Below are 16,926 nucleotides of genomic sequence, written 5' to 3'. Positions count from 1 at the left end.
TGGGGATGTTGCACTTTATCAGGGAGGCTTTGAGAGTGTCCTTGAAACATTTCCTCTGCCCACCTGGGGGCTCGCTTGTCGTGTAAGAGTTTCGAGTAGAGCACTTACTTTGGGAGTCTTGTGTCAGGCATGCGAACAATGTGGCCAGCCCATTGCTGGGGATGTTGGCCTGATCGAGGACATTAACGTTGGTGTGTCTGTGCTCCCAGGGGAGATGCACTGCAGCCACTCGCCTTTTGCGGCACCTCCCAAACTCGCGACCTCTACCACCTAGAAGGACAAGGGCAGCAGGTGCATGGGAACACCACCACCTCCAAGTTACAAACTATCCTGACTTGGAAGTATATCGGCCGTTCCTCCATCGTCGCTGGGTCAAAATCCTGGAACTCCCTCCCTAACAGCACTGTGGGAGCACCTTCACCACACGGACTGCAGCGGTTCAAGAAGGTAGTTCACCACCACCTTCTCGAGGGGCAATTAGGGATGGGCAATAAATGCTGACCTTCCCTGCGACACCCATATCCCAGGAACGAATAAAAAAGCAGTGCTCTAGCTCTGCTCCCCCATGACGTTCCAGCGAGTTTCCAGACCAGACTCTCCCTGCTTTTTACTTTTGGCTGGTATTGATGAGATGAGGTGAGAGACCTGTCCAGGGTGACACCAAGATCTTTTGGGTGGGGTCCATGGAGTAGTCGCTTTCCGCAGAAGCAAACGTCGAGTTCTTTCCCGGCGGCGTTGTTGCTCAGGTGGAGCGCTGACACAACTGTCTTCTCTGGATTGAGGCGGAGGCATCGCAACCAACATCACAAGAAAAACAGAAAGAAAAACTTGGATTTATATAGCGCCTTTCACGAGCACCGGACGGCTCAAAGCGCTTTACAGCCAGTGAAATACTTTTGAAGCGTCATCATCATCATCATCATCATAGGCAGTCCCTCGAGTCGAGGATGACTTGCTTCCACATCAAAAAGTTTACGGGTGTTTCAATGAAGGACCTAAAATTCCAGGTTCCGAACTACATCCTGAAGGATGGAAGATGCCCTCGCGTGGATTTGCAGCCACCACATGGGCTTGGTCCAGTAGCAAGGGTTAACCAGGACGACTGGAGACCTGCTCTGCTGCACGGACCTAGTGCGCACACATATCGCAGTGTGGGCTGGGCCCGTGCTGCCCCTGGGCCCTTGTCTCTTCTGGCCCCGAACTCACGCCTCTCTCGGGTCCTGATCACGTCCCTCTGCAATCTGAAGTATAGTCACTGTTGTAATGTAGGAAACACGGTAGTCACTTTGCGCACAGCAAGCTCCCACAATCAGAAATGTGATAATAACCAGATAGTCTGTTTTAGTTATGTTGATTGAGGGATAAATATTGGCCAGGACACTGGGGATAACTCCCCTGCTCTTCTTTGAAATAGTGGCCATGAGATCTTTTACATCCACCTGAGCGGGCAGATGGGGCCTGGGTTTAACGTCTCATCCAAAAGACGGCATCTCCAACAGTGCAGCACTCCCTCAGCACTGCACTGTCAGCCTAGATTTATGTGCTCGACTCCCTGGAGTGGGACTTGAACCCACAACCTTCTGACTCAGAGGCGAGAGTGCTGCCCACTGAGCCACAGCCGACACGATTCTGTTTGTGGGACCTTGCTGTGCACAAATTGGCTGTTGCATTTCCTACATTACAGCAGTGACTACAATTCAAAAAAACCTAATTTTCTGTAAAGCGCTTCATTTCAACTGCATCCGACTGTATTTCACAGCAATGCATTGTCGGCTGAGGGCAGAATAAAATGGTATATAGATGCATTCACTTTTTTGGTTAGTTAAGAGGCAAGTTAAGCTTCCCTGACTTTGTGAGCATAAATTGAAATCTATTTGATGGCGTTTAAAAATGAAACAGAACGTTTCCAAAAGATGACAAACGAGGGTGAAACGGGTCACACCCATACAATAAACATTTTCAATATATACTGTGGTGGTGGGAGAACGAGGAGGCCGAACAGGTGACCACAAGGTGGAGCTAAAGTTTGTGATACCGTTCTGCTATTACTAACCATGTTGTTGAATGTTCCTCTGACTGTGGTTGAATGAGGTTGATTGGCCTTACTGTAGGCCATCTCTGTTATGTAGATGTGTAAAGACAAACATATCAAAGTCAGATTACAATTACATAGAATTTACAGCCAGACACAGGCCATTCGGCACAACTAGTCTGTGCTGGGGTTAATGCTCCACTCGAGTCGCCTCCCAGTCCATCTGTCTCATCTCAGCCCTTCAGCATATCTTTCTATTCCCTTTTCTCTCATGTATTTGTCTAGTTTCCTTTTGAAAGCATCGAAGCTATTCGCCTCAACCACTTCCTGTGGTAGCGAGCTCCGCATTCTTACCAACGGATCCACCGCGGAACCAACACAAGTGTGCAGACCGGGGTCAAACAAGGCTGTGTCATCACGCCAATGCTCTTCTCGATCTTCCTCGCTGCAATGCTTCATCTCACCTTTAACAAGCTCCCCGCTAGAGTGGAGCTAATCTACAGGAAAAACGGGAAACTGTTCAAGCTCCGTCGCCTCCAGTCCAGACCCAAGGTCATCCCATCCTCTGTCATTGAATGACAGTATGCAGATGACGCTTGCGTTTGCACTCTCGGAGGCCATCGTTGACACCTTCACCGAAGCGTACGAGAGTCTGGGCCTTACATTAAACATTCGCAAGGGTTCTCTATCAACCTGCCCCCGCCACACAGCACTGTCCTCTGATTATGGATGTGCTTATTTGTACTGCAAACATGGCCACCATGCTCCACCCTTTGTCTCTGATTGGTCCTCTTGGAGGATAAGCCACACCCTGACGTTTCACAGGAATGTGTAACTGGAAGCGCCCAGCCCAAGGTCTCACTGACTTTGCAAATTGTCACTGAGTTCACTTTGACTTCCTGAAGCGACAGAGGACAGAGCTCCCCAGAAGACAGCAAGGACCAAAGTGCCTTACCCCAGTCCAAGTGCCTTACCACAGTCCAAGTGCATGCTTCCCACAGCCAAAGTGCCTTACCCCAGTCCAAATGCATGCCTCCCCCAGCCGAAGTGCCTTACCCTCAGCACTGCACTGGGAGTGTCAGCCTAGATTTATGTGCTCAAGTCCCTGGAGTGGGACATGAACCCACAACCTTCTTACTCAAAGACGAGAGTGCAGCCCACTGAACCATAGCTGACACTCAGAGAGTGGTTAGAATGTCATCGATCTCTGTCCTTGCTGACAGTAGCCTCCCGAGGTATGGGAATTGGTCCATATTGTCCAAGATCTCGTCATGGGTCTTGATAATTGGGCGATGTAACTATTTGTACTGCACTTTTGTTGACACACAGGCAGCTGTCAAGCTCCCTCCCCCCCCCCATCCCCATCCCCATACTGTACTTTTTTTGACAGATATGCGACAAGCCACGCCCCTGTCAAGCTCCGCCCCCTCCTCCCAACCCGAATCATTCCATGCACGCTGGACGATTAGCACTCAAGTATCTTCCAATCGTTCACACTTCACATGCACAGTCAGCGTTGGAGGCACTGGTGACCATGCAGTACAGGCGATCGCGAATCAGCCCCCAACACCCCGCCCCCCCCCCCACCAAACCACGACATAAATCACAGCTAAGGAAGGCCATTCAGCCCATCTTAGTTCTGTCAGCCGTGGATCAGTGGGTATCACCCTCACCTCTGAGTCAGAAGGTTGAGTGTTCAAGTCCCACTCCACAGACTTGAGCACATAAATCTAGGCAGATACTCCCAGTGCAATGCTGAGGGAGTGCTGCACTGTCGGAGGTGTCGTCTTTCGGATGAGACATTCAACCGAGGCTCCGTCTGCCCTCTCGGGTGAATGTAAAAGATCCCATGGCACTATTTCGAAGAAGAGCAGGGGAGTTATCCCCGGTGTCCTGGGCCAATATTTATCCCTCAATCAACATCACAAAAACAGATTATCTGGTCATTATCACATTGCTGTGTGTGGGAGCTTGCTGTGCGCAAATTGGCTGCTGCGTTTCCCACATTACAACAGTGACTACACTCCAAATGTACTTTATTGACTGTAAAGCGCTTTGAGACGTCCGGTGGTTGTGAAAGGAACTATATAAATGCAGAATTTCCTTTAAGCTGTTTGGAAGGGACAAGTGACAATGAACATTGGACACCAGGGATAACTCCCCTGCTCTTTATTGTATAGTGGCCGTGGGATCTTTTACATCCACCTGAGAGGGCAGATGGGGGCATCAGTTTAACGTCTTATCCTGACAGATGTCACCTTCGACAGTGCAGCACTCCCTCAGCACTGCACTGGTGTCAATCTAGATTTTTGAGCTCAAGTTTCTGGAGGGGGACCTGAATCCATAACTTTCTGACTCAGAGGCGAGAATGTTACCCACTGAGCCACAGCTGACATCTGGCCCATAAAACCCCTTCCATCCAAACTTGGTGCAGTCAGCCCCAGCCCCCTCCCCTCTCCACCCACCAGCAACCCCTGCGTCATGCAATGTCCTGGGCCAGGTAAATAAGAAACAGGAAAATCATGGCTCCAACTTTAGAAAAACTGGATTTGCTACAACTCGGTTCTTTCTTTGCACAGGACGGCACCTGACTTTAGGAAGTACGTCAAGGCTATGGAGAGGGTTGCGGAAGCGATTCAGTAAAGGTGATACTGGGGGATGAGAGGCTTTCATTTACGGCGAGAGACATGAACGTGTTACTGAGTGTGTCACCAAAGGAAATTATGGACCAAAAATTGCAGTCCGAGGCTTCAGCAAAGTACCTGTTGGTCCCGGCGGAAGGAACACGCGCTCCGAGGCCTAACTGCACAGCCCAGCGCAGAGGCCCACGAATCCCGGGATTGTACGGGTATCCTGGGATCACGTGTGCCTGGACCACCAATCACTATGTAGTATACTCCGAGCTCTCAATACTGTCAATGGGAATACCCCTAAAATCAAATAAAACGCACACATAAATAAAAAAACACTTCCCTTTTTAAAAAATTAATAGAAATTGCATCAAATTAAATGTTTTAGAGAAAAAAAAATTTTGAATTTAAAAAACAATGTTTTAATAGTTTTAAAAATAAACTTATCTTCATAGACAAGGTTTTTAATATAAAAATAAGTAATAACATTTATTTTTTTCTATCTATTAAAACTCATGATGCTGGTAAAAGCAGGCCTTACACCTGCTCTTACTAGGCGTAAGAGTTTGAAGGACATTCGCTGGGCAATAATTGGGCACGCGAAGACCCTTTTCCCGGGGATACATGCGATCGGTCAATGCGTACGATCTATCAAAAGCGAATACCGAGTAGCGTTTTCCCCTCTGAGTCAGAGGTTGTGGGTTAAACCTTCACTCTAGGGACTTGAGCACAAAATCCAGGCTGATATTGCAGTGTGGTGCTGAGGGAGTGCTGCGCTGTCGGAGGTGCCGTCTTTCGGATGAGACGTTAAACCGAGGCTCCGTCGGGTGGACATAGAACATCTGATGGAACTATTTGAAAAAGAGCAAGGGAAATGTCGCGGCCGGCATCTATCCCTCAACCCCCATTGCTCAAACAACTTACATTGCCTTCGGTTTGTGGGAGCTTGCTGTGCGCATGTTGGGCTGCAACATTACAACGGCGACCATACTTCAAAAAGTGTCTGTGGAGCGTTTGGGGAGCTGAAAGGTGGTGTATAAATCCAAGTCAATTTTCTTTTAGATGTTTCCTACGAGGGGAGAGAGAGAGAGGCAAAAGAAGATGATTCAGTCACCAATTTACTCTGTTTCAAACAACCAACTGTGAAATATGTTTTTCATCAATTTTACACAAGTTCACTAACATGCGTCTTAGACACCGTATAAACAGGAAAAGTGTCCCCCCCCTCACTCCCCCAGCTGAGTAAGATCCCCACACATAACCAATAAGCTGCGTTTCCATCTGTTCCCACTATGTGTTCCCCCACGATGATTTTATACTGAGAACAACAAGCCCAGGCACAGATGTGTATAGCCAGGAGGCCCTTAGTTTCCTCGATGTTCAGGAGAAGAAAGAAAAGGTTTTGCCTTGAGAACAAGTGCCTTGTAAATCAAAGTTTTCCATCTCCACTGAGTGCGCTGAGAATTGTTTTTTTCCACTGGCACGGAGTAGAGGAAGTTGTCTCACCCCGCTCCGTCTCCACAGCCCCCCCCACCCCCCCGACCCCACCCCCAGGCAAACATAGTAAACACTAGCCACTAGAGGGACACTTTTAAACCGGGGCTCAACACTCAAAACCAGAGGCATGTATAATGGGTCAAGAATCCCGGCCTCCTTGGTCCGTACGGAGTGTGTACAGAGTGTGTACGGAGTGCGTACGGAGTGTGTACAGAGTGTGTACAGACTGTGTACGGAGTGCGTACCGAGTGTGTACAGACCCAGGAAGGCATCGCAGAAGCCGGTTTTTCAGTGCACAGTGCGCATGTGCTGAAAACCGGCTTTTCCGATCTGTCAAGCTGGAGCTCGACAGTTCCTCCGTATCTCGGGAGCGAGGACATTTGCAAGGGCAAGATTGCGGGATTTACCCATATCTTGCCCAGCAAATGTCCTCAAAATTCTTGCACCTGATAAAAGCAGGAGCACAGCATACTGTTACAGACGTAAGAGTTTAAAATACACAAAACATTTTAAAATAAAATTATAAAATCACATTTTATTGTTAAAAACCCTCCTCATTACGGTAAGTTTATTTTAAACCATAATTAAAAAATCTTTTTTAAAAAATCAGAAAAATATACCTTTTTTTAAATACATAAATAACTTTAATTCAAATTAATAAAAATATGTGGTGTATTTTTTCTATTTTTTTATTCGAGTTTTGTGTGTTTGGGGGCTGTTTCTCATTCATAATAATGGGAACTCTAAATTACGGAGTTCCCATTATTATGAATGAGAACATACTTTACCTGATTGGCTGCCCAGAGTCATGTGACTCCAGCTCCAGGCCTGCGCACGTCCCGACGTGCAGTTAGTGGAGGCCTCAGGACCAGGAACTCGCGTGGGCACAGCAGGATAAGGTAAGGGAAGATTTCTGGGCCATTATGTGTGGCTCGATGGGTAGCACTCTCGCCTCTGACTCACAAGCTTGTCCACTCTGGAGACTTGAGCACAAAATCCAGGCTGACACTCCCAGTGAGTGCTGCCTTGTCGGAGGTGCCGTCTTTCGGGTGAGACGTTGAACTGAGGCCACTGTTTGCTCTCTCAATGGGCATAAAACTTCTCGTGGCACCGATGTTCCCCCTAATTTTTTTTAGGGTGTGCGGGCCCCTTTAAGGGGCTGCGTGGCCCATTCACAGTTTTGCGCGTTTGTGCAAATTTAACATTGAGCAAGTCGGTCCCGGGCTGCGTGGGACAGGCAGAGAGGGAACGTTGCACAGCACTATTTTGAAGAGCGCAGGGGCGTTATCCCTGGTGTCCTGGGCCAATACTCATCCCTCAACCAACATCACTAAAAAAAATTATCTGATCATTTATCACATTGCTGTTTGTGGGACCTTGCTGTGCGCAAATTGACTGCTACATTTCCTGCACTTCAAAGAGTAACTCATGGGCTGCAAAGCGCTTTGGGACGTCCCAAGGTTGTGAAAGGTGTTGTATAAAATGTAGCGTGGGCAGATACAGCAGGAGCGGTGAGGATGGAGCGAAGGAGCGGGATGTGATCGGGGCCCAGGAGAGGCGTGAGCTCGGGGCCCAGAAGAAGCGAGGGCCCAGGGGCAGCACGGGCCAGCCCACACTGCGATATGTGCGCGCACTAGGTTCGTGCAGCAAAGCAGGTCTCCAGTTAGTCTTGAGTAACCCTTGCCACTGGACCAAGACCGAGCTCTGTCAAGCCCGTGTGGTGGCTGGTGTGCAACGGCCACCCCACGTTAAAACAATCCACACACAGGCATCTTCCACCCTTCAGGATGTAGTTCGGGATCTGGAATATTAGGTCCTTCATTGAAACACCTGTGAACTCATCCCTTTTTGGCGTGGAAGCAAGTCATCCTCGTTTCGAGGGACGGCCTATGATGATGATAAATGTAAGATCTTTCCTTCTTTCTTTTCTTTATCTATGTGAGATGAAGGTGGAACACAACGCAACAGTTTCCTCTCTGTGATTGGCAGCAAAACTGTTCCAGGGCAGGACGTCCGTCTGCCGGACTGAGCGGGCACTGCCATGCTGCCGACTTCGGTTAAATATCCCACGCTGGCTCCTGATACTGTTCCTGCTCCTATTTGAGAGCGCGGCGCTTGGTGAGGGGGGGTGAGAAATGGCATATTTCTGCAGGGTTTAAGAAAGAAAGAAAGGCTTGCATTTCTATAGCGCCTTTCACGACCACCGGCCGTCTCAAAGCGCTTTACAGCCAACGAAGTACTTTTGGAGAGTGGTCACTGTTGTAATGTGGGAAACGCGGCAGCCAATTAGCGGGAACATTGATCCGGGATATTGTACTTCATTGTACTTCAAAAAGTACTTCATTGGCTGTAAAGCGTTTCTTTCCCTCTCTATTTCTTTCTTTTCTTCTTTCTTTCCCTTTGAAGTCGATGGGAGAGATGTAAAACGGGCTGCTGTTTGGCTATCACTCAGTTTACACTAGTGTACAAAGTGAAGATCCAGCCTATTGTCCCTTGCTCACGCTATAACAGCCTCTACAATCCAAACGCAAGTCACTGTGTGAACCGCCTTGCAATATTGTAACTGTGAGATGTACCATATATAAATGGAAATATTTATTTTTTTACTTCCAGTTTGCCCTGGATGAAAAGGCACGTGATTGACAATCTATAACCTCACTGGTCCCTGGGTAGCCTGAAGGTGTGTGGAACCGGCCCTGGAATGATTCGGTCTTTGGGTTATTTTTTCACGCTCTCATTCCCTCAGGGAAAGACCATGCCAGATTGGAGCTCTTTGCTGACAGCAATATTGAGTTAATTCATTGAGTAGGACGTCAGTTGATAAAGAGGCAGCACTACATTAAGCTAATTAAAGTAATTGGCAAAAGAACCAGAGGGGGAGACGAGGAGAATTGTTTTACTCAGCGAGTTGTTGTGATCTGGAACGCGCTGCCTGAAAGGACGGTGGAAGCAGATTCAATAGTGACTTTCAAAAAGAGAATTGGATAAATACTTGAATGAGAAACACATATTTCAGGGCTATGGGGAAAGAGTGGGGGGAGTGAGTCTAATTGGTTAGCACTTTCAAAGAGCTGACACAGCAAGGATGGGCTGTATCATTCTATACACCATGAAACTGTGCATTTTAGGAATGCATCTTGATGAACAGAGATGGACTTCAAGCCAATTTGGCTCCACATTTTGCAAGATAGTCGACATTGATACAGACACATGATCCAAGTCCCCAGTTGTTTGTGGCGTGTGGAGATGTTACATTGTGCATTGCACTAGCTGGGTTACCAAAGACAACTAGAATATCACCCAGAGACACAGAGCTGTCACAACACATTATGTCCGTATAGCCCAGTTCCCTCTAACAGTGGCACGAGGGCTGTTGTTTGTGAAGCAGTCAATCGCATTGATATTAATTGCCACTTAGCACTGTCACAATCAATGAGACCTAATTTATTTTCTTGCTTAGGTATTTATTTATCATTGGGCTCTGATGTTGTTCCATTTTTTGTTGTGGCCTCCACGCTCTCTGACAAAGAGCTCGGGGCGTAGTTGTATTTTGACATTAATTCTGACCTTCCTCAGCTTGGCTTTGTGGTTGTGGCTTCCAAGTTCAGCTCCAGAATCCGAACACATAATCAGTCATTTGGTCGGGTCTCGTACCTATTTTAGAAGCTCAAAAAGCAGGAGATTTCACAACAGTGACTCACAGCACAGGATTGTGCAGCACCCACTCACCCTTCACTCCGACCGCTTTGGTTTTGTTAGCTCCAAACTCGACTATTCCAACACTCTCCTGGCTGGCCTCTCACCTTTCACTGTGAAGGAATTCTACCTTACAGCTTCTTTAAAAATTCTACTTTATAACTTATTTAAAAATAAGACTAGTTGGATTTAAAAATCCTAAAGAGTTCTCTTCTTCAAGGACTGACCTTGGATAAGTTACTTTATTAACTTTTTGAAACTGGACAATTGTTGAAATAAGCAGTCAGCTTGAATGGCCTAATCTAGATTGTTTATCATAAATAAATGGCAGCTGCCCTATTGACTGCAGTTGGCAAATCGAACAATGAATAATTGCAAACATAGTTTAGTTGAATTAGCAAAATGTCAAGTACCTCACATAAACAAGACTAAATTCTTGAGATAAGAACATAAGAAATAGAAACATAGAAAATAAGAGCAGGAGTAGGCCATCAGGCCTCTCGAACCTGCTCTGCCATTTAATAAGATCATGGCTGATCTGATCATGGACTCAGCTCCACTTCCCTGCCCACTCCCCATAACCCTTTACTCCCTTATCGCTCAAAGATCTGTCTATCTCCGCCTTAAACGACCCAGCCTCTACAGCGCTCTGGGTCAGAGAATTCCATAGATTTACAACTTTCTGAGAGAAGAAATTCCTCCTCATCTCAGTTTTAAATGGGCGACCCCTTATTCTGAGACTATGTCCTCTAGTTCTAGTTTCCCCTATGAGTGGAAAAATCCTCTCTGCATCCACCTTGTCGAGCCCCCTCATTATCTCATATGTTTCGATAAGATCATCTCTCATTCTTCTGAACTCCAATGTGTATAGGCCCAACATACTCAACCTATCTTCATAAGTCAACCCCCTCATCTCCGGAATCAACCTAGTGAGCCTTCTCTGAACAGCCTCCAATGCAAGTATATCCTTCCTTAAATACGGAGACCAAAACTGTACACAGTACTCAAGGTGTGGCCTCACCAATACCCTGTACAGTTGGAGCAGGACTGCCATACATTTATACTCTATCCCCCTTGCAACAAAGGCCAACATTCCATTTACCTTACTGATTACTTGCTGTACCTGCACACTAATTTTTTGTTAGTGTCAGAGAGAAGTTATTGGATAACCTTGTAAGAATGACACAACACGAAGAAAAAACTTCAAGTGCCCAACGCACAAACAAATGACGTGCCTTTGAACATAAAATGGTAAACTCACAATAGCTGTGTGTTGATATACGAGCTAGGAATGCAAGACTCAGCAAGAACATAATGATAAGTAACTTGTTCAATAAACAAGTGAAACTTGGCAAAAAGGGTATAAATGATGAAAGCTCAAATGAGAGAGTTAGACTCGCTTCAACGGGCAAAAGCGTTTCTCCACTATGGAGCAAGGCACAAGGCACCGTGCTTGTTAGAAACATAGAAACATAGAAAATAGGTGCAGGAGCAGGCCATTCGGCCCTTCAAGCCTGCACCACTATTCAATATGATCATGGCTGATCATTTTTGCAACTTTAGTACCCCATTCCTACTTTCTCTCCATACCCCTTGATCCCTTTAGCTGTAAGGGCCACATCTAACTCCCTTTTGAATATATCTAATGAACTGGCCTCAACAACTTTCTGTGGTAGAGAATTCCACAGGCTCACAACTCTCTGAGTGAAGAAGTTTCTCCTCATCTCGGTCCTAAATGGCTTACCCCTTACCCTTAGACTGTGACCCCTGGTTCTGGACTTCCCCAACATTGGGAACATTCTACCTGCATCTAACCTGTCCAATCCCATCAGAATTTTATATGTTTCTATGAGATCCCCTCTCATTCTTCTAAATTCCAGTGAATATAAGCCTAGTCGATCCAGTCTTTCTTCATATGTCAGTCCTGCCATCCTGGGAATTAGTCTGGTGAATCTTCGTTGCACTCCCTCAATAGCAAGCACGTCCTTCCTCAGATTAGGAGACCAAAACTGTACACAATATTCAAGGTGTGGCCTCACTAAGGCCCTGTACAACTGCAGTAAGACCTTCCTGCTCCTAAACTCAAATCCTGTCGCTATGAAGGCCAACATGCCATTTGCCTTCTTCACCGCCTGCTGTACCTGCGTGCCTACTTTCAATGGCTGATGTACCATGATACCCAGGTCCCGCTGCACCTCCCCTTTTCCTAATCTGCCACCATTCAGATAATAATCTGCCTTCCTGTTTTTTCCACCAAAGTGGATAACCTCACATTTATCCACATTATACTGCATCTGTCATGCATTTTCCCACTCACCTAACCTGTCCAAGTCACCCTGCAGCTTCTTAGCATTCTCCTCACAGCTCACACTGCCACCCAGCTTAGTGTCATCTGCAAACTTGGAGATATTACACTCAATTCCTTCGTCTAAATCATTAATCTGTGCTCTCCCACTTCTCAGAGCTTGAAGATAACTGCTACCTTGATAATTGATGGATATCCTGCTTAAACAATTTTAAGAACTGTAATACTGTACCGAAGTTTAGATTTAAAAGTAAGATTCTCTACTAGAAATAAGATTGTATTTTTCACCTTTTTTTTTAGAACTCAGCATCATAGGCAGTTCCTCAAAATTGAGGAAAACGCACTTCTACTCTAAAAGGGAGTTCTCAGGTGACTGTCCTTGATAAAATGCAACATTTCCCACCTACACCGGGGAGTCCCTGGCCAAAGACCGCCCTAAGTGGAGGAAGAGCATCCGGGAGGGCGCTGAGCACCTCGAGTCTCGTCGCCCAGAGCATGCAGAAACCAAGCGCAGGCAGCAGAAGGAGCGTGCGGCAAACCAGTCCCACCCACCCCTTCCTTCAACCACTGTCTGTCCCACCTGTGACAGAGACAGTAATTCTCGTATTGGACTGTACATTTTTAGAGTGGAAGCAAGTCTTCCTCGATTTTGAGGGACTGCTTATGATGATATGGTACAGTCCAATACAGGAATTACAATCTCTGTCACAGGTGGGACAGACAGTGGTTGAAGGAAAGGGTGGGTGCGGAACTATTAACGTTGCGATTGACTGACTCACCAACTGTAAATTGCAAATCGGTTCTTTAAATAAATCTCTATATATATATTTTTGAATAGTCTCTCGTAGTCTTCTGTATCAATAACTCATGGACCACATCTCCGTACACTCTTTTGATGAAGAGATACATTACTGAGGAGAGACCTGCCTCCCCGGACCCTTCCAATATCCGGGATAATTACAATCTGGCTAAAAAACTTACTAACAAGTGCTATCTGGAGGATGGTAACATTCTCGGGGTTGTTCTTTCCTTTAAGTAGAGATAGTCCGGACCTTTAGACCCAGTTAGCGTCTTTCGGATTTAGCTACCTCAACCTTGAGTTGAGAGTGAACACTTAAGGAGTAAGCCTGATTTGGGAAATCTCCAAAGGGGCTGGGATTGTAATAATCCTCACATCACCCTCTGCTACCCGTGTCCCAACCCGGCCCATGACCCGTTCGCCCATCACACCTGTGCTCGCTGACCTACTTTGGCTCCTGGTCCAGCAATGCCTCGATTTTAAAATTCTCATCCTTGTTTTCAATTCCTTCCTTGGCCTCACTGCTCTCCCTATCTCTGTAACCTCCCCCCGGGTTCCTCCAGTTCTGGTTTCTTGCTAATCTCCGACTTTCATCGTCCCACCATTGGTGGCAGGGCCACCAGCCACCTGGGCCCTAAGCTCTGGAACTCCCTCTCCAAATCTCTCCACCTCACTACCTCTCTCTCTTCCTTTAAGTTGCTCCTTAAAATCTACCTCTTTGACCAAACTTTTTTTCACCTGCCCTATTATCTCCTTATGTGGCTCGGTGTCAAATTTTGTTAACATTCCTGCGAAACACCTGTTTGTCACTGCGTTATAAGAGGCTATATAAATGCAAACTGTTCTTGTTGTTCTTGTTGCAGGTGTCCACTTCGGGTGTAATCAGGAGCACCTGAAATAAGTACAGATACTTCAATGACATGTTGATACAGGTCATGTGATGTCATCTCTGCTACAACCAATCCTTGAAGAGGAAAGATTTGCAGGACTCGGACGAAAGAGCAGGGTGGGGGGAGTGGGACTATTTGGCTCACTCCTTCAAAGAGCCAGTGCAGCCACCTTGGACCAAATGGTCTCCTTCTGTGCTATATGATTGTATGATTAAAGATCCCATGTATTATTGAAAGGAGAGCAAGGAGCTGTCCCAACGTCCTGGTCAACATTCCTCTCTCAATAAAATAATCTGTTCAACTGGTTGTTCATATGATCGTGGTTTTGTCAGATCTTGCTATTTGCTCAATTGAAACTTTCAAGAATTTTTTGAGGATGTTTCCAGTAGAGTGGACAAGGGAAAACCAGTTGATGTGGTATATTTGGACTTTCAGAAGGCTTTCGACAAGGTCCCACACAAGAGATTAATGTGCAAAGTTAAAGCACATGGGATTGGGGGTAGTGTGCTGACATGGATTGAGAACTGGTTGTCAGACAGGAAGCAAAGAGTAGGAGTAAATGGGGACTTTTCAGAATGGCAGGCAGTGACTAGTGGGGTACCGCAAGGTTCTGTGCTGGGGCCCCAGCTGTTTACACTGTACATTAATGATTTAGACGAGGGGATTAAATGTAGTATCTCCAAATTTGCGGATGACACTAAGTTGGGTGGCAGTGTGAGCTGCAAGGAGGATTCTATGAGGCTGCAGAGCGACTTGGATAGGTTAGGTGAGTGGGAAAATGCATGGCAGATGAAGTATAATGTGGATAAATGTGAGGTTATCCACTTTGGTGGTAAAAATAGAGAGACAGACTATTATCTGAATGGTGACAGATTAGGAAAAGGGGAGGTGCAAAGAGACCTGGGTGTCATGGTACATCAGTCATTGAAGGTTGGCATGCAGGTACAGCAGGCGGTTAAGAAAGCAAATGGCACGTTGGCCTTCATAGCGAGGGGATTTGAGTACAAGGGCAGGGAGGTGTTGCTACAATTGTACAGGGCCTTGGTGAGGCCACACCTGGAGTATTGTGTACAGTTTTGGTCTCCTAACCTGAGGAAGGACATTCTTGCTATTGAGGGAGTGCAGCGAAGGTTCACCAGATTGATTCCCGGGATGGCGGGACTGATCTATCAAGAAAGACTGGATCAACTGGGCTTGTATTCACTGGAGTTCAGAAGAATGAGAGGGGACCTCATAGAAACGTTTAACATTCTGACGGGTTTAGACAGGTTAGATGCAGGAAGAATGTTCCCAATGTTGGGGAAGTCCAGAACCAGGGGACACAGTCTAAGGATAAGGGGGAAGCCATTTAGGACCGAGATGAGGAGGAATTTCTTCACCCAGAGAGTGGTGAACCTGTGGAATTCTCTACCACAGAAAGTTGTTGAGGCCAATTCACTAAATATATTCAAAAAGGAGTTAGATGAAGTCCTTACTACTAGGGGAATTAAGGGGTATGGTGAGAAAGCAGGAATGGGCTACTGAAGTTGCATGTTCAGCCATGAACTCATTGAATGGCGGTGCAGGCTAGAAGGGCCGAATGGCCTACTCCTGCACCTATTTTCTATGTTTCTATGCGATTTTTGTCAGGTAAGGGATATCAGGGGATATATAGCAAAGGCATTGTAAATGGAGTTCAGGTACAGACCAGCCATGATCTAATTTAATTTGAGTGGCTCAGTGGGTAGCACTCTCGCCTCTGAGTCAGAAGGTTGTGGGTTCAAGTCCCACTCCAGGGACCTGAGCACAAAAATCTAGGCTGACATAAGAACATAAGAATTAGGAACAGGAGTAGGCCATCTAGCCCCTCGAGCCTGCTCCGCCATTCAACAAGATCATGGCTGATCTGGCCGTGGACTCAGCTCCACTTACCCGCGCACTCCCCATAACCCTTAATTCCCTTATTGGTTAAACGACACTCCAGTGCAGTGCTGAAGGAGTGCTGCACTGTTAGAGGTACCGTCTTTTGGATGAGACGTTAAACCGAGGCCCCCTCTGCTCTCTCAGGTGGACATACAAGATTCCACGGCACTATTTCAAAGAAGAGCAGGGGAGTTATCCCCGATGTCCTGGGTAATATTTATCCCTCAATCTACACACCAAAAAAACAGATTATCTGGTTATTATCACATTGCTCTTTGTGGGAGCTTGCTGTGTGCAAATTGGCTGCCGCGTTTCCTGCATTGCAACAGTGACTACACTTTAAAAGTACTTCATTGTTGAGACATCCGGTGGTCGTGAAATACAAGTCTTTCTTCAATGGCGCAGTAGGCTCGAGGGGCTGAATACAATGTTCCCATTAAGCTGCGTGGCAATCCGTAGTTCCCGCACGGGCCGCTGAATGGCGTTATAATAGGAAAAAACTGCACGTGCGTGGTCATTTGAATGGGTCGGGCAGCCCTTTAAAGGGGCAGCACCTTAAAAAAATAATTAGCGGGAACATTGGCTGAATGGCCCCCTCCTGTTCCTATGTTGCTATAATGGCTGCCACGTCTGCCTCGATCAAAACAAGGATTGAAATTTAAAAGTAATGGCAGTTCCTGTTGCATGTAAGTATTTGGTGAAAAGGGGATAAATTAAGCATTTCATTTTAGCGATGCAAATCTACATCCACAATGGGACATCTCTGAGACGTGAAGTACGGAGCTGTATAAATCTAAATTCCTGAATCTGCTGAAAGCCAAACAGTTAAATGCTCGTTTAACAGATGGCAATTTTTTTTTTGTAAACAGCCTGGAACAATCTGGACTCTGTTGGACGTTTTGTATGGTTTAGGTTTTCCAGTTTCCTGTTGTAATAGCTTCGGAAATGACCAGAAAGGAAAGATAGATCGATAAAGCGACTCTGTGGAAAACTCCGGGATTGGTTATTTTTATTTGTTGTTGGGATGTGGGTTCGCTGGCAAGGCTGCATTTATTGTCCGTCCCTCGTTGTTCTGAGAAGGTGGTGGTGGGTCCTACTGGAACTGGTGTCAGGTCAGGTATTTCAGGACTTTGACCCAGCCACGATGAAGGTGTCAGCAAACAACCCAAAATAGA

The 16,926-nt window shown here is 46.4% G+C and overlaps 1 long non-coding RNA gene across 1 annotated transcript; it reads left to right on the top strand.

Moving 5' to 3' along the window:
* Nucleotides 1-6,973: 6,973 nt before the first annotated feature.
* LOC139277109 (uncharacterized) lies at nt 6,974-14,120 on the top strand. The gene is made up of 3 exons (XR_011596039.1): nt 6,974-7,058; nt 12,461-12,529; nt 13,823-14,120. It is a non-coding gene; the product is annotated as an uncharacterized lncRNA (long non-coding RNA).
* The last annotated feature ends 2,806 nt before the right edge of the window (nt 14,121-16,926 follow it).

This window comes from Pristiophorus japonicus, chromosome 12 (assembly GCF_044704955.1).
Source record: "Pristiophorus japonicus isolate sPriJap1 chromosome 12, sPriJap1.hap1, whole genome shotgun sequence".
Taxonomy (NCBI): domain Eukaryota; kingdom Metazoa; phylum Chordata; class Chondrichthyes; family Pristiophoridae; genus Pristiophorus; species Pristiophorus japonicus.
This window is presented reverse-complemented; position numbering and strand designations above follow the sequence as displayed.